The sequence below is a fragment of the Melanaphis sacchari genome, unplaced genomic scaffold (genome assembly GCF_002803265.2).
Source record: "Melanaphis sacchari strain LSU unplaced genomic scaffold, SCAv2.0 Contig48_pilon_pilon, whole genome shotgun sequence".
Lineage (NCBI taxonomy): Eukaryota > Metazoa > Arthropoda > Insecta > Hemiptera > Aphididae > Melanaphis > Melanaphis sacchari.
Genome location: NW_020271327.1, coordinates 3,890,966 through 3,909,092, shown reverse-complemented (window position 1 = coordinate 3,909,092; position 18,127 = coordinate 3,890,966). Strand labels below are relative to the sequence as shown.

The 18,127-nt window shown below is 23.3% G+C and overlaps 1 protein-coding gene across 1 annotated transcript in view; it reads right to left on the bottom strand.

Moving 5' to 3' along the window:
• The window catches only part of LOC112598504 (5-hydroxytryptamine receptor 1-like), a 207,959-nt gene extending 201,246 nt beyond the window's left edge, over positions 1–6,713 (bottom strand). Inside the window, exon 1 of the mRNA XM_025344988.1 lies at positions 6,412–6,713. The gene's annotated coding sequence lies outside the window, so the exon portion shown is untranslated. The remainder of the gene's footprint in view (positions 1–6,411) is intronic.
• Positions 6,714–18,127: the final 11,414 nt, after the last annotated feature.

Here is an 18,127-nt window from a genome sequence, read left to right as displayed (position 1 = left end):
TTGAAAAAAAACCATATACATTATACATACTTTAATACTCATATAATTTAAATTATTTTTTTTTATTAATCTATTTTGAAAGGAAATACCTTTCATCAAACATTTTAAAGATAAAATAACAATTAAAAATATTTTGTATAATCTAAAAATGATTAAATGATATAATATAAATATTTTATATACAAAATACATTGTTTAACCAAATTCAAGCTTTTTAAATAATAAAATATATTACATCAATATCAAGAAATCAATTATACTTGAACGCCATTATAGCATAATCAGAAAAAAAGTTATGAGCTCGATTACTTATCACTAATATAGAAATAATTTATTAAAAATGAAAAAATAGGCGCTGAATACTTATACTTAAATCAAATGTCCTACACGGAAATAGTGCAGTGTCTTACTTTTTGAAAGTAATGTCAAGCTATTTAATTAAAAATATAATTTTCAGCAGAGCTTCGTTGTATGAATAATCAATTAATTACATTTTATTTCCCCACTTATATACTATTTTTTTCACAACTTGATCCCGCAAATAATCCATGTCCTGTCCCTTATGGTATATTATTGTTAATATTGCTCGTTCCTTATTTTAAAGTCTCCATCATTTCGATTAAACTTGTTATTTACTACAATGTTCTGAATTATATATTAATTTAAAACAGTCAATTATGTTAAAAATTCACTTAAATACAACTTTTTTTTTTCTAAATACTAGAATTATTAAATTTACATAGAAATTCAATTTATTTTTTATTTACAAAAACATAATTACTTCAATAAATATATTTTATATTTTAGTAAAAATTTACTAATTTATTAATTTGTTCAAATTAGCGTCTTGTAATACGGAAATTTTCTAGTTGTAAATCGACTTATCAAAAAAATAAATAAAAATTTAAAAATAAAATAAAATAATTCTTTTCGTTTATTAATAATAAAACGATTTTGCTCTGACCAAAATTAATCAACATTTGTTATACACGTTGGAGTTTTATATTTATTATTTTATACGCCATTAACACTGGTTTACTTTTGACATAATAGTTAATAAATTATAACCATTAGCGTATGGTAAAATAATTTTATATTCTTTAGTATATTCGTAATCAGATAAAATTAAACACAATGAGTATAAAATTTAAATGCATTGATTACAATGAATAAGTAATGTAATTTTCTAATTTAAGAATAAAATTATATAATTATTTATTTGTGGTAAATAATATGATAAATTTACATAGCTATAACTTAAAAACTTATTTTAACCTAATATTATACCATTAACCTAAAATGCCAAGACCAACATTAAGCCTTTTAGCTTTTAAAACTAAAAAAGGTAATTTATTTTATTTTTTTTTTTTTTTTTTTTTTAGAACTAGTATCAACTTAAAGTATACAACTAAATAAATAATGAAAAATAATTATAATAATCAAATACTTTTTTGATTCTATTTCAAGTAAAATTAAAAAAAAAATATGTTTAATTCGTATTCATTACATATATTATTAAAAACTAAAAAGTTTCAAATTTATAATTCGTATACATTAATTTAAAATTAGAATAATATTACAAAAGCAGTATTTCAAATTTCAATATCAAACTTTACTATTTATTTACAAATAAAATTCGAACTTATACAGATATACAGTGAATTATGACACAAACACTAACTTCCAAAAACTTAAAATGAAACTTTCATGATTTCAAAAAAATTAGTCAATGCGTTTTTCAAATTTTATTTATAAATGAAACAAATCTTTGTCAACTAATTCAAAATAATTTTAAGTAATATACTAATATTCTGACTAATGTTTTCATCGTGAATAATTAAAAAAACTAAAATATAAATATCATAATCCTTATCAATTATACGAAAAAATTCCTTCATGGGGAAAAAATTTTAAATTTTCATTATCAAAAAAAAATAATTGCTAGACAATTTGTATTTTATTATTGATAATATTTAATTTAATACAAAATATTCACGTTGTAATTCCGTATTTTAGGGCTGCTCAATTAATTAATTTATATAAATAACTAGATGTAAAAACAAAATTACGAAAATTATATAAATAGGTATCTAAATTAATTACTTAAATCTAGTGTAATAACATTTTCAAAATTCCAAACTTTATATTATTTTGAATAACTGTATCATTAAAAAATAAAAACAGATATGTACTCTTGATGAATTCAAACCGAATATAGGTAATATATTATAAGCAATAATATGGACTATGTGACAAAAATATTAAATTGCAGTGACAACATAATGTAGTTACATTTTCACGACATGCATTTTAACAATATGTACCTAGTCTAGATTTTTAACTGCTGGTTGTTACGCTTTTTATTCATTGATACACAAAGCTGAAATTTGTATAAATGTTATTTTTTTTATGCAACAAGTGGTTATGTATTTTAACAAATATTATGAAATAACATTACATTATTGATGATTCAATTTGAGAAAACTGTTCTAATTTAGTCATTCTACCGACTCAAAAAGTATATTTTAATTAGCAACTATTATTAATATTAACTTGATAAAAACAGTGATTTATTCAGTTAATTCGAATTAGATCTGATTTATGGATATACTACTTATGTGTTGCTAAGAAAAAAAAAATAATAGTAGGAGAAAAATATTTATTAAAAATTATTCAAGCAATAATTGAAAGGCTTGGAACAACAACCAGATAAATACACTTTTTAAATTATTTAGGGCTAATAAAACATATTTTATTTTTATCATAAATCGATTCTAAAAGTATTATAACTATTATCAACATAATGATAAATAATACTGTTGACTTAAAATGATTATTTTTTTTTTTTTTGGTCTTTAAATATAAGTAGTCAAAATGTATGGACCCTATGGGTTTATTAGGTTATTACGTCCAACATATTATTTTTAAAGTGTATACTTATACTAATTTAATTTAATTTGCCGAAAATTTTTAAATTTTGAATTAAATACTTATGAATAGTAATAAAACAATATCTCAAGCCATAAATTGAGTTATCGTGAACTCGAATTTATCTGGTTGTTGCACAAAAAATAAAAACAAGAATTAAAAAATAAATCCAATCTCATCATAAAATATATTTACATTCATCGGATTTAACTGATTTTTGTTTATGTTATTTTATCCAACACCAAATTTATCTAGTTTTTGTTCCAAGCCCTTCAATTATTACATCTGAAAATCAACGAAATAATTCGGTAGGATGTTAACTGAAAGAAGTATATACATAAGTTATGTATTTATATTGAAGTACCTACATTTGTATGTAAGTTTAATTTATTTAAAACAAATGAAACATCCTGGGAAATTGAAAGAAAAGCTTGAAAAATTAAATTGAAATATATCTACCAGACTAGGATTGAATTTGTTTATCAACTAATAATTTGTTGAATTTCCTTAGAAAATAGGATAGATATATTAAAATATATTTAAAAATATAAATAAAATCCTTCCAAAAAATAAAATAAATACAATTATATCTGTATAAAATAATTATAATACTGGAACGTGATTAGTATTTAATGTGACTATGAGTGTAAGAGTGTAGTTAATAAGATTACACAATGTAGTCTCTATGTACTATTGTCAAATTATGTAAATTCAATAATATATCATCGCCAAACGAAGACGGTGTTGACTCAGTAAGAAATTTCAAAAGACTTAATTACAATACATAATTATTACAAAAACAAAGTATGAAATGAAGGTGAAATTAACCTAAAAATCCATTGAACTCTATAACTGCTTAAATTATCTTTCTAAATATTATACTAATAATAGTATGAGAATATTTTTAATACATTTAAGGTTTTTATAATTTTTCTTTATTAAAATAAATATTATGTTAAGCCAAATTTAAAATGAAAAACAAAGTTTTTATAACTTTATTACTTTGCATGAAAAAAGTTTAAAAACTGATCTGAAAATAAGCAATAATTTAAAAAAATATAACATATTATTATTAGTTTATCACGTTGAAGTGTTTCATAAAAAACATTGTTAATAATCGATGGTTATGATTATGTGCTCCTTTGAAAGAGAATTCATTTAACGCAATGGATCTTCTAAAACATTTATTATGTAATATTACAAACTTTGAATAATATGCAAACAACTATTTTAAACTGTATCTGTATATTATAATATTATGGATATAATTTTTTCTAAAATCTTATAAGTTTGTTCTTTTTATTTTAATTACTCATTCATGTATATAGCTTATCAGTTATCACAATAAACATATAACAAGTATGTAATTATAATAATATGAATTCATATAATAATAGGTAAATCATTAAAACGGAATACAAAACAAATTCAAATATAAACCTTATATTTTTATCGTTTAAAATACAATATATACTCAAATCTTGTATTCTTTTTATCTGTTAACTTTCCATTTTTGTAAACCACGATTTAACATTTTTTTTTTAAATTTACAAATTGTAGTAATTATTTGTTTAACCTCACTCCATAAATATATTTTTTATAGAAAATACTTATTTTATAAGATTCATATTAGTTATATTATATGACAGTCTTTAACTACTATTTGAAGAGTATATACTATATTTTTAAAATAAGTAATATAGTTTTCAAATTTGCTTCTAATATTATTTATTTTGTTTTTGTTATAACTTATAAGATACATAATACCACAAATCACAAAATAAAAATTGTCACAAAATCATCAAAATAAATACATAGTATACTATATATTCATGAATATCTTAAATCATACATCTTAAGTTATAATATAAACATTTAGTATAACCAAAATATTAGTATGAATGTATTTGACACGTTAAATAATTAAAGTAAATTTTAATTTTTTTAATAAAAATTAATTAACTATTACGTTTTAGTTATATTTTATAAAAAGAATATACACATTTATTAAAATAAACATGTTAATATAAAAATTAAAAAGTAAATTTATGGACAACATTATTGTTGAAGTCACTACTTGTTCTACCTACATTTTGAATTCACTTGTATTTTAAAATGTTTACATAATATATTTTTTTTAACATTTATCAATAACCTTTCTTTTTATACAATAACAAAATCAATTATTGAACACGTTTAAGTGCATAAACCTTTTTGATAACATGTGATACACAAATAAATGCTACTAAAATATAAATTCATTTCATAATATATTATTTACATTCGTTTTCATTTTAAAGTAAATAGACATTTTTCCAATGTATAAAAATATTTAGATACTATATAATAATATGTACACAACTTCACAGAGTTTTTTGTTAATTTGTAAAATTATAGGCAGATAATATAATTTAATTATTTGTTTTATCTAAAATACAAAGTTTTATACCGCACTAAAATCTATTTATTTAGAACCTTGAATTTTAAATAAAAAAATTTTTTTAATTTAAATATTTGTCTTCTATGACAACTTGAAGACTACTAATATGATATTTTATATTATAAAACAATTTATTAAGTTAAGTTATATTTTTATTGTTATACTAAAATTACAAGTTGAAATTTAAATATAATTTTTATTCAGAAAAGATATATTTAATGTAAATGGTTGGATTTAATTAATATATAATTAATTGATGTAATTAATAATTAATAAAATCGTTTTTTGATTTATTATTTAAACAGCAAAAAAATGTATAAATAATAAAATATCATATAACAAAAGTATCTAATTAATTGATTATTTATTATACATTTACCATTTTTTTTTTTTTTTTTTTTTTTAGGTTGAACCGTTAAAATGATAAAATTAAGGTCTTTATGTCATTAAAAATTTCAAACTCTGATTTATTGTTATTACAACCTTTTTATATATATAAAAAAAAGGTTGATTAAGTTTTACATTTTATACAAATATTTCACAATGATCTTTAAAAGGTATTATTATATTGTTTTGTTAAAATATTCTAATAAAAAAAAAAAATTCTCCAACATTTTTAATTTAATAACCAAGACAATGTTTATGTTATTGACACAATTAATATTCTTATTATGGAAAGTAAACTAAAAATCAATTATTTTAATATTTCATAGAAGCCACGAAAATAGGACGGAAGGCCATAAAAAATTAATAATTGTGACAAAATTCCGTGTGTATGGAGTAAGCACGTTTTTCATTAGATCCTATTTTGTTGTTGTCATATAATCGTATAATCAAAATATTCGTATGTTAATAAATAAAATCCAAACAATCTTCCGTATTAATAATAAAAAAAAAAAAAAACAATTATAGCTAAATATTATCGGATTTTTGATCTTCAACTATCAAAGCATAAACATAGATAAAATGTACGTTCAAATATTTTTGAAAACTCGCTACTAACTTCTAAAATATTAATATATTATTATACATCTGTAACTTACCGATTGGCTGTCGGATTTCGTACTGTAAGAGGTTAGTCCAAAATCGAGTTGACAACAAACGATAGATGTTCTCAATTTCTAGAAAATTCGCAATAGGTTTCAAAAAAATATATAAATATATATATATATATATATATATATTTTTTTTTTTATACAATGTATAGTATTTTTGTTATTTTTATTTTAGATTCGCACGTGGTTATCGGCCAAGTGGAAAAACAAAATTTTGAAAATACGACGAGACGAAAAACCGCTATACGACGACTGCGACGACAACGGCCGAGCAAAAACCGCACGCGATGCCTGCCGTTAAAACGAACTGAACTCGTCTCTCGAGCGACCGGCCCACCCGCATGCATACGATACCGAATTTATGAGCAACGCCAGTAACGCGCAACTCGTCCTTGTCGACGAAAATCACACACGTGCGCCGATGCCGCCGTCGCCGCCGAAATGAAAAGTTAGGCGTCGAACCGATGACTGGCGAACGATGATCATTGTTGTGCGTAAACTTAATCATTTTGCAGTAATTAAATTTTATTAAGAACCATACGTACGGTTAAAACATATTATATCAAAAAAATAAAAAAATAAATAAAATAAAAAATAAAAATAAATAAATCGATTAAATCCATCTATGCGTTATTGATTATTATTGTTTTATAACAAATAAAATCATCATTAGGTTTATGATTACAATATTTTTTTTTTGTGATACTTAATCGATTTTTCTACTTGTTATGGTTACTTTTGTGGTACCTAAAGACAGGGCCGAATTATAAGGGAAGCAACAAACCTGCAGTAACGTACTTAGAATTGTAAATCTCTAGTGGCCCATCAAATCTCACGATTTTACTCTTTATCAAAATATAGATATGATTAAGTAAAATAAAGACAAATCCACAATGATATGAATTTTGTATTTTTATTATCAAAACAAAAGAAAAAACCATTTGTTGATTTTCTGTTTTCCGAGAGCGTTTAAGCTTTTTTACAGGCTTAAAGTACAATTACAAATTATAATAAATATAATAGATTCCGACCACACCCCCACCCACCCCAATAAAATATACGAATTATCACTGTAGCTGTAATTATACAATTTAATATTAATTAAATAATGTTTCTATGATTAGATAATATTATAATTATATTGTATCCTACACCTACCTACTAACAAGTACACATGTTTGCGAGACTAAAAAAAAAACGAGAAATATTAAATAAATAAAATATACCAACCAACACACTGTTATTATAGTAACATGATACAGAGCGTGTTGTTATAATGTATGGCGATCGTGTCAGTGTTCACGCAGTCGTCACAGTCACAATAATGATATTTGTAACATTATTATACAGCCCAAATCGTAGTAAAATGCACTCGAAAATGTTTTAAAACATATAAATACTTGTGAGACACGCGCGTCAACGTATCTACATGTACGTATATTTTCATAATATTAAGTTTGTGTAGTGACTGCGTGAATTATTATTTATTTTCCGAGTAAAATTATATGATGTCCATTAAATGCGTTTAGAGGCGTTTCCCTAATTGATATTTCAATAATATTACTATGACATTTACAAAAAGATTCGCCAAACATGTTACTCTCATTTTATTCATTAAAACTATGCGTATTTATTCAAAATCTAATCATTGAAACTTTAAGTACAATATTATAATATCTACTTCCCTAATACGTCCATATTTTAATTTTTCTAAATATTATTTAAATTAAATTTCCAACAATTAGTTTTTAAGTTATTAAATGGTATAGGTAAATAGTGTAGGTAACACTCATCATAATTATATTCCACACGATAATTTAATAACCATTTAGTAGTCAATATTAACATTTTTTTATTTGGAAATATTGTCTGAGTATAGTTTAATTAGTAATTACTAAATATATTTAAGTACTAGAACAGTATAGTTGATAGTTTTATGTTTTATGTTTGATCATAGCACTCAAATATTTTAAACTTATTATCATGGACTACTTATCATTATTTTATAAAATTTATAATAGCTCAGAAACTAATATTTTGAATTTTGATTTAAATACCTACGCTTTACAGTAAAAATAAAGGTTCTAATTTGGAAAAAAAATAATTCGCGGTAATTATTTTTTTTGAATAAAACACTTAAATTTTTCAAAATAATATATTATACTTTAAACATACTTAAAAATTCAAAAATTATATAATTAAATTAAATACATAATGAATATATATAATTAATTAATTTTTATTATAAATTAATAAATATAATTGGAATGAGCATTTTTTTATAAATCACCCTTTATGATTTGATATATAATAATAATTAAATAACGCATGCCATCACGATCACAACAAATTGTATCGCACTTATTGATCACGTAAACGACTCAATTAAACTCAATTTAGAAGTAATAATATTATATTATTGTGACATTATAGTTTTTTCCTTCAAATAAATATGTTTTAAATTATAGATGCAAGACGATATTAGTTATTGGTTTTAGTGTACATATTCCGTTTTTATAATTTATTTTGTAAACAACTGTTTGAGAGAGAAAAATATTATGTTAATATAGTTTTTGCAGTATTTCTACATAGATAATAGATATTATGGTATTTGTATTGTAATCATCCAATAGTCTTTGATAAAATGTTTCGATTGTATGTGTGTGTGTGTATATGTGTGTGCATGTTTTTCTTTTAAAAAAAAAAAAAGGGGAAATTAAAAAAGGGGGAAAAAAGGAAATTTTACTCAATAATATTGTTGTTCAATTAGTGTCTAACATTTTTGTTTTTTACAAGTACAATTTCCACATTATTATATCATAGTGAATGTAATTATCATTAATTGATAGTAAAATATAAAATCAATCTGTCTTCGAATTATTTTTATTATAATAATGACGCATACTTATATTAAATATTTAATTTTGTAAAATAATAGCGAACTTCCAAATATTAAGTTGTATTAAAAGATTATTTTGTTACTATTTTTTTATATTTAAAATCTCGTTAAGAATTTTATAATTTATCATGCTTTGGAGTGAATCATTGTTGTAGAGAATATGTCTCAACGGGGGACATATTTTTGTCGAACATCCCGCCACTGGGCTCCCTGCGAATATTATAAGAAATGTTCTTCATATGAGCGGCTGGGGAAAACTATTTTTTATTTATCTTGTTTTAAGTATCGTTTTTACTCAGGTTATACAAACTAAGTAATACGAAACATATTGGAGATAATATAAAAAGGGCGTAGGCTCAAAATAAAAGGCAGAGCTCTTTGTTGAAATCATTCATTCTCCTGTCCTGATATTTTAGTGGAAACAATAAAAATTATATATATTATTGTACCATGAGTTATCTAAATATACCTACCCTTAATTCGTTTTGTACATAATGTTTATTTGTCACGGCCGGTTTCCACTAAAATATCGCACTATAACGGTGGTGGTCCCTTATCGAATTGACCGTTGTCATGTATGAAATTTCACCCACATTAATGGACAGCAGTCTTAGAATAACTACAACCGTAATATACAACAGTGAATAAAATATGAGAAATGCCTTTAAAAGGCAAACATAGGTATTGTTCAAAAACAACCTCAGAAATTTCTTAGTAATATATAATTTAATAAACAGCAAAAGTTAGGTTATTATACAAATTAAGAATATTATTACTTTTCGGTTGTATTGTAACTAATATTAGTTATATTTTCAATATATCAAAACAAAAAACGGTTAATTAAATAATTTACTAATAATACTATGCTCTCATAAATTTATACACATAAAGATACCATCACCCACACGACAAATAAATATTTTTTGCTGAGCTTTTTTTAACGCCAAAAAAATGTTTAGTTGTTGTTGTTTTTTTTTTTTTTTTTGATCAATTAAAAATTGTACAATCTGTAAATTTCTATTTACAAAAACTTAAGTAATGTAAGTTAATATAAAATAATATAGTTTAAAATAAAATTTAGTAAAATAATTAACTAAACTTTTATAGATATAGTAGAAAGAAGATTGATTGAAGAAACTATCCACTAAAGGAACTTTATGACATAGAGGTTTTTTGAGAGCTGAAATGACAGTTGTGAGTAAGTACCGAAAGGGATTTAAAAAAGGATTCAAATTTATCAAGACATTTAAGAGGTGAGATTTTATTTATAAGATTTAGTTTAAATGATTAGTGACTTTCTATTAAAATTGTATACAAACGTGGTTTTGTCGAATTTTCAGTAGCTGGTCGCTTGTGTTAAGGATTGGTGATGGAATTGAATGGCAATAATTGTTAACGTTTTTGATTTAATTTATTTTATATTTACGGGTCAGTTGACAGTTGTACATTGAACATCTCATATAGATGATAGGGCGTGGTTTTTTATACTGAGAGTGCATTATCAGTGATTTTCTGTAGAAGATGAATATGTGATCTTTCCCCAAATTTGATGCATACAAAAATATATACAAAATAGGCGCTCGGATATTGCTATAGATTTGTCAATTTAATTTAATACTTTGTAAAGTTTAATATAAATTTTAAAACTTATTAATAATATGTTTTTATGACGTTATTTTAAAATTATCCATGAACGGTTATCACTGGACGGGCGAACATAAAAATAAACTTAAAACAATCATAATCCATATAAAATAATCTTAACTTTTTTTTTTCTTTTAAAATCTTTTAAAAACTTAGAACTACTATTGTATTATCAATCAATATAATAGAATTATATAATGAGGTATCACTGAAAGTTTCACCCTAGAGCTCAAAACTTTTTTTAAGTTATGCTACTGATTTTTATTAATAATATCACTGCCTATTATGTTACTGTTTATCATTTGACAATAAATAGTTTTAATTTAAATTATTTGCCATATTAACTAATTTATATTTTCCTGAAAATTCTTTAAAACCGTACAAATATTTATGTTTATACTTTATTTGTAAAATTCGATCTCAATTATTCTGTAATTTCTGAGTATAATGACTTTTATAAATAATCTAAAAAATTACTGTCAACTGTTTTACCATTCGATATGAATATTTTTAAGCCTTTGATAAGTTTACTTTACTGAGTATAACACATAATATTTTTCTTGTAGAAAATAGATCATAAAATAATATTCTACCTGTTGTAATATCATTAAGCCCCAGCTCTTATTAATAGTCATAATAAAAGCAACAACAGACATTGTATGTTTTGTTGTTTCAATGGTAAAATGTGTACTGAATGGCTTATTTTCACTCTAAGAACAAATGTGTACATATTATCTGCGCGATGCACCAATAAGAAGGTACTTCGCTATCAAATGTGTTTATTGTACTATCATATGTATTCTCGAACTATTTATAAGACCTACAACAATATTTTAAGTACGCATATGCACATACTGGCTTATCAACCATTTACTTTCATCTTAAACATTTTAACGAAAAATTGATACCATTTATGTACAAATTCTAAAAAATAAAACAATACATTTGCATTCCAACTATAATATTTTATTAAAAATATTATTTGATAGACAATATAATGCACTATTATACATTTCATATAATTTTAACTATAATTTTGTTTAATTTATGCATTTATAATTTTAATTATTATGTATAAAACGATATAAATTTATTACATTGCTTTATATAACTTATACCAACCGAAAAATGTTCTGAAATATAGGTACTACCTATTTTATAAAATTTCACTTACTTTTAACTGTAGACTTTGTAATTTATATTATTAAATAAAAATAACACTTTTATGTATTTAATAACGAACAATTAATTATATATTATACTTCTCTATAATATGAAAATGCTTTATATATTTTTATCTTACACATATTTTATTTTTAAATTACGTAAAAAATTAAAGTTCAAAATGCAAACAAGGGCATGAGCTGACAGGTGTCTTAACTCCCTAGGGTGAACCTTGGTGAGTAAGCATAGGGCTAAGTTCCCTTGTATAATATAAATAAAATATTATTTTATGTACGCAAACGGAATTAATTTTTACATCAAATTATATTGAATATACAAAAATGTAATACTAATATCTAAATAGGTTTCGCCCACATACAAGATAATTTTATATGATAATGTATTTATTTGTGCTAATAAAAATAATAATTTATTTACACATTACCTTTTTAAAAATGTGAGGACAAGTGATACATAAAATTTTAAATAGTTTTCAAAATATGCGAAAACGTATGACACCAACATTTATTATGTCTACACAAACGTGTTTTATTTGTTCTCTAATCGATACATAGACCGCGGTTTATTGGTTTTTAGACTACTGAAAGTTTTATAAGAGTTTTTCTATAATTCATTGGCAGCAATGACGCATTTACTTCAATCAATTCATTTTTCATATGATTTAACTTTTGATTTCAATAATCTACATTTTATTTTAATATGGCATCACATTTATACTATAACAACAGATGAGAGAAGTAGGAGTATCATCTGGTAAAATCGACAAAATCACTATAAATCTTACTACATATTTTTAACATTTTCACATTTTAATGTGTGAATAATATAGGTATTTGAGTGTCTTCGTTCGTTGTTAGTAACCAAACTTTATGGATTTCAAACATATGATATATTATATTTCCCCAATACATTTTCACACACCTGAAAGTTTGTTTTAGCAGTTATTAAAATCAGAGAAACGGCATACCTTAAATTTCCGTGGCTTTCTTGAGTATTTCCTTGGCGTTAATGATGAATTTTAGGTAAAAGAGTACACTCGACTACTTTGATTTTATATTGAAAATATTGATTGATAGATCATTTTTCATTCATAAAAGTAAATAACAGTCGCATACGTACATATTACATAATATAATTGGTCGTTGCCCGTTGGTGGCAAGTCGATTGATTTCAGTAAGTTAAAAACTACTTTTGCTCAATATGGGGTCCATCATTAAAATCGTAATGCTTTATGCCGTAAAAATAGCATTTTTCTTCATCGACTAAGATATCAACTGAAATAATTTACTTGCATCTTCGATGTTCCTTAGAACAAAATAAAATTAACTCCCATTTAAAATTTCTCCAAATAACAACTTAACTCATGGACTCGGAATAAAAAGTTGCTAAATCGATTTTTTTTTAAATCTTCTTTTTATACATATGGATATAACTATAAATAATCAATAATTCAAACCCACCAAAAACCATGTATTACCATTATTTAAAGAGTTATTAAAATCTATAAAAAGTTCAAAATCAATACAATTTAAAAATTACTATTTCATTTTCGGTTTCATACAATAATCATTATCTACTATCTCATGATTCTAGTTCATAAAAAAGCACAAAGTTATTTATTATTAAACATGTATCAACAAAATAAATAATTTTTTTAACAATGATGCCAATATATTATTTTAGTTTTAATCTCAAAACAATTGCTATTTTTAACCAAATATTGCTTCTTGTTAAACGAATATTTAATTCAAAACAAAAAGTTTCCAATAAGTAAAAACAATACATTAACAACTAAAAAATCTATTTTTAGAACTTTTTGATTCTTAACTGACATTTTAAAAATTTAAAACAATGGTTTTAAGATTTAATGAGAATATTTTTTTAAATTTAAATTTAACAATTACTAACAGCCATTAATTAATATGATAAAAGATTTTCCAATTAAAATTTAAAATTATCTTCTGAATAGTTTGATTTTTTGAGATGACCTCTTTTAGTTTTTTTTATTTTACTGGCCATATTTCTCAACTAAAAACACCACTAAATAATCAGTTTAAACTATTTTATATTGTGAATCAAAATGTGAATTTATTAATGAGTAAAAAACATTGAGCTATTTACAAAATATTAAAGGTCAAATTGTAACTGTTCTAAGCCATTACAATGAAAAAACTAAGAAGTATTGCCTTAGTTAAATCATAATACCTCAAATATCTCTTGAATTGTTTTGATAATTGATGTACCTAATTATATTTTAATACCTGATAATACTTTTTTCGTATTTCCTGTAAGATATTTCATAACACATGTGATGTATAAATAACAATGTAATAATACAAAATAGTATATACATTTGAGTGTTAACAAAAAAAAATCTATTACAATAATATAATATGAAACAAAATTAAAAGGTTTTAATATCAAAAAAGCTCCGGAAGTATTAATTTTAGTATCACATTTTTATTAAATACAAGTTTAATACTAAAGTATTATGTAAAAAGACACACAAGAAAAACTTTTTTATTAATGTTAAAAAGTTTATATACCTGAAAAAAAATAATTATATGATAATAATGTTTAATGTGACAATATGAGTTTTATTTTTTTAAATATTATTAGATACCAATAGATAAATACAGTAAGGTTAATACATACCTATACTGTTGAGTACGCGTAGAAGTCAGAACTTAATAAACAGATTCCGTAGATAATATTTACTTAAGAAATTTAAACCTAATATATTTGACATGTATTGTGCATTCAAACTTTAATAAACAAAATGTCTTATTATTGTTTTGGTACATGATTTTATTATTAATTAGCAATATAATATAAATCACAACCGTTTTACATAAGAAAAACAAAATTAATAATATGTGTAAGCTAGTCTGAAAAAAGAGGACCTACCGCACCTGTTATCAAAAATTGTACCTACTTCATAGTCTAAGTTTTAGCATTATATTCCAATTGTGCTTACAGTGTAAAAAACTGAACTGCTTAAACAAACAACATTAATATCTTGAAATGAACATTTTTAAATCATAAATGTCTTTCTAAACATATAGCCAATGTTAAAATGTTATTACAATATTAACCATTTCCAGCTAAAAAAAAAAAGATTAAAAAATGTTGCTTGTTCCAAGTATTGTTTATTTCAAAGTGTTATGAAAAAAATAACCAACCAAATTATTACTATTTTGGTAACATAAGAAAACATGAAACAGATTTAAAAATAGATTATAGAAAAAGTGGTTATAACCTTTTTTACTTGTAACGCATTTATGCCTACAGGCCATATAATAGGACTATATAAGTGGTATTCGATAAATATTATTTCATGACATACTTTAAAGTTAAACTGAAAAATAAATAGCATTGATTAAAAAAGAAATGAAATCGTTAATTATTTTACATTTTAATTATCATAAATAGCGTCGTTATTAAAGTAATGTAAAGTATAAGTGCCTTTAAAAACAGAATAAATTAAATGTATCTACATACTTGTGCACTGACACATAAATTACCCACAGTAAATTAATTTATTTATACGATAATCTACGCCTATTATAACAATATTAATTATCAGAAAAAAATACCACGTTATATCGAATAATAAACAATAAAAAACCAAGTAAATTGTCTAAAAAGTGTGACTAATTTTGATCATATGTTTTTTGTTTATAAGCGCCTATGGATTTATTATGTGCCTCGGTGATGCTTCACTTGGATAATGCCTTAAATAAAACAAAATAAAATCCTATTTATTTAAAATTAGTTTTTATCAGTTTTTTAGAAGTCAGGATTTAAGAAGCACCAATGTCTTATTAATCAACTAAAAAGAAAACCTGGTATAAATTCGCTTGCTAGATAATAGAAAATAGTGGATTTGTGTGTTTATTTAAGTTTTTTTAGAATTTGTGTAGAAAAATAAACTTTTTAATTCATTTTCCTATTCTTTAATTTCAAAGAAACGTACAAAATCAGAGACAATTACCTTCGAAATAAATTTAGATTTATTACAAATTATGTTTTTGACAAATAAAATGAATATACTTAGAAAAAATGTAACTAAACAGTAGTTTTTAATAAAATCTTGATCATTTTTTAATCACTAACTTAAGTTTTATAACACAGATTATAAAAGCACGTTTGAATTAAAAATAAATTAGCTAAATTATTCGATTTGATTGAAACGACTAACGAGACGTGTTTTTTCCTCATTTAGTACATATCATACATCTTAATAAATTCAGTTAATAAATAATGGAAGTATTTAATTTTGTGTTAAGTGAAACAAAATAAGACAATAAATACTCAATGGTATTATACTATATTAACGTTTAAAACTAGTTATGACTATGATATTGTACACATTTTAATCAGCCGTAATATTAAAGTGTATTTACATGCAATTGGTCATTAAATATTTAGATGTGTATAACTACAACAATAATCAAAAACCGTTTCATATCCGATTAGAACAAGAATAATACTAGTGATAGGCAGGTACTAGTATAACATAATCCCCGCATTATTATAACCCTTTACATGTATAACTACAGAATTTAGACATACTAGAATTTAATGCATCAGGCATCAATATCAATAATATATGTTCGAAAAGTCGTATGTACAAAAATTATTTATTTAAATTAAAAATAGCTATCTAATATCTTAAAAATAAATTTAAAAAAAATTTTAAAATATTTCGTCAACGGCCCCTCACGGTGCGATAATATTAGATTATATCACCTATATCAAAATTCGAAAGATTAGCCGAAGTTCAATTAAACCATTCTTCGCTTGGTAAGGTTCAACGGCCACGACGGTGCGATATTCGGCTATATCGGAGTCACCAGATTAGACGTTGAACAATTACCCGTGCGACCTTAGCTGGTACACCAATAATATTTTTATTTTTTAAAATTAATCTAATATATACCTTAACGTAACAAAAAACACAATTTTTGGGAGATATTCTAGTCTACATCCACGTGATGTCTCCTGGGTACACAAATAGGCTAGTCCCAACTCTTGTGCTCTCATAATAGAACTCGCAATATTTAATATATTATTTCGTTCATACGACTTTTAGAACATCTATTGGAACAAATAACTTTTCTAACACTTTTCATTCAAAGACATGTACCCCACCCTATCGTTTTAATTATCACGCAACTATTACAACTGTACAATACGTTTTTTTATAATACTCTCAGATTTTAAAATATTATATTTAAAAAAAACCACTGGTTTCACTTTATTTTAAATTTTATATTTAAAAAAAAAAATATTACAATTAATCTTCATTTTAAGTTTTCATTATCTACCATGCACGTCGTATTTTATGACGATATTATAACGTTTAAAATCGTAATAATACTAACATAATACTGTGTAAACCTTTTCAGTGTTATAAATGACACGTCAAATACAAAATAGGCTACCTTAATGTCAAATCAACGGAAATTTAACATAAAATTAAAAATAAAATATCAGCAGGTTTGTTATATTAGAATTGTAAATTATCTCTGTTTGCAATTTATTTTAAAATAATGGAAATCCTTTAAGTTTTACCGGAGGAACATATTGGTCCAATTTCCGATCGACAGAATATTTTATAACAAGATCGAATAGTTTATACTATTGAAAGTTACTGTGACCTCAAGCACACTTATAAATACATTATTAAAAAACAATAACTTTGGAGCTACGTTTATAGAATGTAAAATGACAGTTATAGTTTGTCTTAATATAAAACTTATAATGATCTTAAAAAACGTCATCATAAATAACAAAAAATTATTGAATAATTATTTGTTTAAAAATTTTTAAGCATTCATTTTATAAAGAAAATTATAATCATGGTTATAATATTGTATGATATGTATCAAGTTATATTTATTTATTTAAATATTTGGTAAACATTTCAAGTATCTACTAGTAATAAAACAAAATCAATTTTGTCAAAAATTT